The sequence below is a fragment of the Pinus tabuliformis genome, chromosome Q, assembly GCF_031772625.1.
Source record: "Pinus tabuliformis cultivar Carrire ecotype Pingquan chromosome Q, CPIR1, whole genome shotgun sequence".
Classification (NCBI taxonomy): Eukaryota; Viridiplantae; Streptophyta; class Pinopsida; order Pinales; family Pinaceae; genus Pinus; species Pinus tabuliformis.
In genome coordinates this window covers 819,871,406-819,876,441 of record NC_142296.1, presented here as the reverse complement: position 1 = coordinate 819,876,441, position 5,036 = coordinate 819,871,406, and the positions used below count along the sequence as shown (strand labels likewise).

Here is a 5,036-nt window from a genome sequence, read left to right as displayed (position 1 = left end):
CGGGATAGAGATGTGGCGCAAGGGCTGGAATTATGTTAACTGGTGTCGTTAAAAGATGAGTGCGCATTGAATAAAAACAAAAGAAGGAAGACCTAAAACGTGCTGGAGCAACGAGACCTCAAAGCTGGACTCCATCCTTTATAGCACCGATTCGTTTTCTGATACTTTCGTCGACAATCTGGAGTTAGATTACAAGCATCATATGAGTGGAAAGGGAAATGGTGTGCTTATATACAAGTTTTATGCTGTGGTTGTGCGCGTCGACAACATTGGAGGACGACTTTTTCATTGTTTGGTACAACATGCTTAAGGACAAACAAGAAGTTTCGGCCCAGACAATTTGAGTATCATCCATCTGATGCTAGTTTGATGGTCTTCGGGACTTTGGATGGGGAAGTGGTTGTGATCAACCATGAAAGTGGTAAAATTGTCGGACATGTTCAGTCAGTTGGAGCAAATCATAGTATTCTTGGTCTCTGTTGGTTCAACAAGGACCCTTGCAAGCTTATTGCTAGCTCTGACAATGGCACATTACAACTGTATGATGTGAACCGAATGCGCTCAACTGTTCTTCCTTCCAGATATGGTGCAGGCAGCAGCAGTAGAAACCCTGCCACTTACACATATGAAGAGTTTGAGAAATTAACATCTGTCCATATTAATGAAACAGATAATTATTTCCTTGCTAGTGGATATTCAAAACATGTTGCTCTGTATGATGTGTGCAGTAGAAAACGGTTACAAGTTTTCGAAGATCCCCACCGTGAACATATAAATGTGGTAAAGTTTGCTCATCATTCCCCATACTTGTTTGCGACTTCATCTTTTGATCAGGAAATCAAAACTTGGGACTTACGACAAAAGCCTACACATCCTTTGTATACAACGACCAGCTTAAGAGGGAATGTGATGGTGTGCTTTTCTCGTGATGATCATTATATCCTTTCCTCCACTGTGGATAATGAGGTCAAGCAACACTTAGCTGTGGATGGAAGGCTACATATGAAATTTGACATTACTCCTACAGGAAGTGTTCAGAACTGTACTCGGTCATATTATATGAATGGGAGGGATTACATTATTAGTGGGAGTTGTGAGAAAAAAGTTGTTCGTATATGCTGTGCTCAGACATGATCTTGGCAAAGGTGGCCATGAATTGAGTAAGAGCACAGGAAATGCTGGTGGCAGACTTGCTTACGGTGTTGTCGGTCTTCAAGGATGAATATGAGCAGTTGGTTATTTATAGGCTGGTTCAAATGGTGAACCGTGAAGCCTAGCAAACAGCAGCTATTCAATTTTGTGAGCAGCTTAGAGGAAGACTGTGTTTTTTAAGTCACACAGCAGTTTCGTAGCGCGCTACGAAACTGCTGTAGATGACTGTTTTATGAGAAAAAATGAAATTGATGCTGAGGTCAGCTAATTTTGAATGAAATGTTTCAAGAGCATAAAGGTGACTATTCAAAACTATCCTAGCTGTTCAGAAGATGACAGATGTGCATTGCAAAAAGGTGAAATGTTTTGTTTCGAGCTAAAGTCTCGTTAAAGGTACTTTATGACCGAATTATTAGGGTTTTGGTTTTAGTCTTCGGTGATCCGGTTTGTACACCTGTTCAGCTCATAAGGCTTCCAGCTCATTTGAAAGGTGTGGTGATATGCGTTGTTTGGGAAGAATTAAAGAGCAGAGGACATGTTTTTAAAGTGATGAAGAGTGATGGGAGACAGAGGCCGTGAAAACAGAGCACCTCCCTTGGTTAATTAATGAAGCCATCTACGTGACTGGAATCCAAGGCCAGCTCATTCAGTGTGTTCTCCTTCAAGATACCTCAACCGAAACAGAAAGAGGACATGTGGCAGCATTCACAAAGCATCATGCATACGAGGAGATAGAGTTAGAATGTCAATATGATTAGGACTCTATGTATTTACAGCACAATACCTTTTGTATTTATGAAGTTTGTTTAGAAATAGATAAGGTTAATTAATGGTAGATCATCGAGCTCTCCCCTCATGCTTGTTGAGGAGACTCAAGGTAGTTTGAGTTTTGGTTTTCCTATATATAGGAGAAACTCTGATGTAAACAGGGTTGGAGATTTTATAAAAAAACAGAGTTTTTATCAGCTTGTGTAAGAAGACTTTGACAGTAATACAAGAGTTACTTTTTCTTCCCAAGATTCATTATATGTTTATGGCTCAGAACATGTGTGGTTTTGTCATTATTTTTTATGTATTTTACAACTCACTAAATATGCAATCACTCTGAATTCACCTAGTGCTCAGACTTCCTGTGCTTATTTATGAGTTGAGTTTTTTTGGAGAAATGTTTTGAGTGTTAAACGTTATATGCCTTGGCTTCTATGATTAAGTGATCAATAGTTTACTGCAGAAGTGAATGACTCCATAAGCCCAATGAAGACTAATTTGATATTTGTCCAACCATCTTATTTTTCATGTGTTTTTTAAAAGAGTTAGCCATCTTTTCTTGCCCTTAATGCATATCAAAAATCTGTGAGAGAGCCCTCTCTGACTAAGGAGGCTAAACCTTAGTCTAAAGCCTGGTCTGAAACAGTTTCATGAGATCTTGCTAAGTAGCAGCCCTTAGTACACGATTTTGTGATAACATTTTGGTGCGTCTGCCGGGAGACTGAAGATTACTCACCCCCGTAATTTTAAGATTGAATTTCTGAAGGTAGTAGGAGTTCAAAGAGGTTTTTCGAGGCTGCAAATCTACCTTGGTGACTCCATTGTTGAAGAATTAAAGGTTTATACATTCATGGTGATTCCACTGGAGTTATGAAGGACCCAGAAGCTGCCATTCTTTGTTCAAGGTATGCATGCATAGATTTGTCAGGAATTTATGGTTTCCCAAATCATTTTCCCAAGGATGCATATTTTCTAAGGAATGGTCCAAAATTCAATGGAGAAGATTTGAGTTTAACTGTGAAACATATATCAGATTTTTGTGAATTTTTAGAGCTTCTTAGAGTTAAACATGAGGATGTTTGTATAAAGTTATTCTATGATTCACTTCAAGGGAAGTGCAAACAGTGGGTTGAATGCTTTCCTGCCAAGTCCATTAAGTCATTTCAAGACCTTTGGCTCATGTTTTTGGAGGAATGGATAGATAGGTCAGAGTTGGTGGCAGACTCTCCCTCTGTTGAAGGTTTCAAACAATGGAATGATGATCATAGTAAAGAAGAAACAAATGAATCTTTTTCTTTGTCATTATCCTCATATCTAAAATCTTTTGACTGCAAGGCAGAGGATAGGATGAGATTTTTGGATGAATTTGCTGAGGATCTTGAAAAAGAAATTGAAGGTTTAGAAGGACAAATTCAGGCATACAGTTTTCATGATCATGATCATTATTCTCAGAAGTTTTTTATGGCAGAACGCAAGGAGACTATGCTGGTTCCTTTCTCTTTCACGATTGAGGAACTGAACACTGTGGTTGAAGATCAGTTTGCACAGCTGGAAAGTTACAAGGAAAACCAAGCTGATCATGTATTCTGGGATCCTGTAGCTGATTACATGGAAGAGTTTTACTCTCTAGTATTTCAGTTTTTCAAAGAAGATCAGAGACAATTTCAGCGGCAGCGGTCATCACACTATCACATTGGCTCTGAACTCCGGTGCAGTCAAAGAAGTCAAATGTCAGATAAAACAGAGGATTGGTTACATTGGAAATTTCATATTGATTGAACAGAAAGAAGATTGAAATGGTTAGGGTAGGTAGGTAGAGGTAAATGCAAATAAGCTCAAGGTTAACTAAGCATTTCTTTTTTTAGTAGATGTAGCTTTCTTTCTCCTACGGTCATGTTGGTCAAGCAAATTTCTGTTTGTCAAATAAGTTTTATAAGGCACTGGAACTGCAGGTTCTTAGTGCACCACAAGGGCACACTATCCCCAGTGGAGCCACTGTTATCACTGAAAATTCTGTTGCCAAATTTTTTTAGCATAGCTTAAGGACAGGGTGTTTTTGCAGCGCATGAGTCCTCCTTTAACAGTTTTGCAGCGCAACATGCTTCAAGTGATTCCGTAGCGCGCTACGAAATTGGGGATTTGCTCGGGTTTTCAGTAGAAGGTTCATATACTAAATTTAGATGATGAGCAGAGTGATGCAAAGGGAATGCAGTGGTAATGCATAAGCTATTAGAATGGGCTCTGGACACAGCATGGCATGTGGCAAGTAGTATATTCTTCTCGACTACTCCTGTACCTTACACCCAAATGACAAGCCAGCGTGAAGCTTTTGTAATTGTTAGTGGCCAATCTTCTGGGTAAATCAAATAAGAGTTTGTGCAGTCTTCAATAGATTATTCCCTTCTGTTGGGTGATAATGATATAAGAGAGGAGTCTCATATTAAAGAAGTGACTGGTGAAGAAGCAGATGCTTTCAGAGGAAGACTCATTCGTAGGCTTACATCTGTCATTGTGCACCATGTACCAACATTTTGGAGATTAGCTCTTTCGATATTCAATGGGAAGTTTGCTAAGGTAGGTTCAACAAATGGCGCTCCTGGTTCAGTGAAACATGAAGAGACTGCTAGACAAAACTCCTTTGAAGACAACCTTGGTAACGTAAAGGATTCAAATCATTCCTTGGAGGAAGTTGCTGGAATGGTACAGGACATTATATCTGTTTGTGAAAATAAGGGAAGGACTGCGCACCCTTGAATGCAGTACAAACATTGTTTGCATTACGAACCGAAGTTATGGAGGTGTTCATATTGAGGCTCTGCTCTTGGATGAAAATGATTACATCAGATATTGTCAATAATGAATATTGGGTGCCAGTATCTATTCTTGAACGCAGTGGGTCAGTGTTTGCTATTTCTTCTTTGCCTCTATCCTTTGGTGAAATGCTGGTCTCTGCAATGGATGAAATTAGTAAATACCCGGCCTGTTGCATCTGATGTATCTTGTCCACTTAGCTTGAGAACACCATCATGCTGTTATTGGAGTTGGAGCCTGAGTTAAATCCAGTTTGGCATTATCTTAATATTCAAAACCACAGAATTCGTGGCCTCTTGGAAGGC

The 5,036-nt window shown here is 39.4% G+C and overlaps 1 pseudogene; it reads left to right on the top strand.

The window, feature by feature from the left end:
* Positions 1–369: 369 nt before the first annotated feature.
* On the top strand, positions 370–1,134 carry LOC149222160 (protein DWD HYPERSENSITIVE TO UV-B 1 pseudogene; annotated as a pseudogene).
* Positions 1,135–5,036: the final 3,902 nt, after the last annotated feature.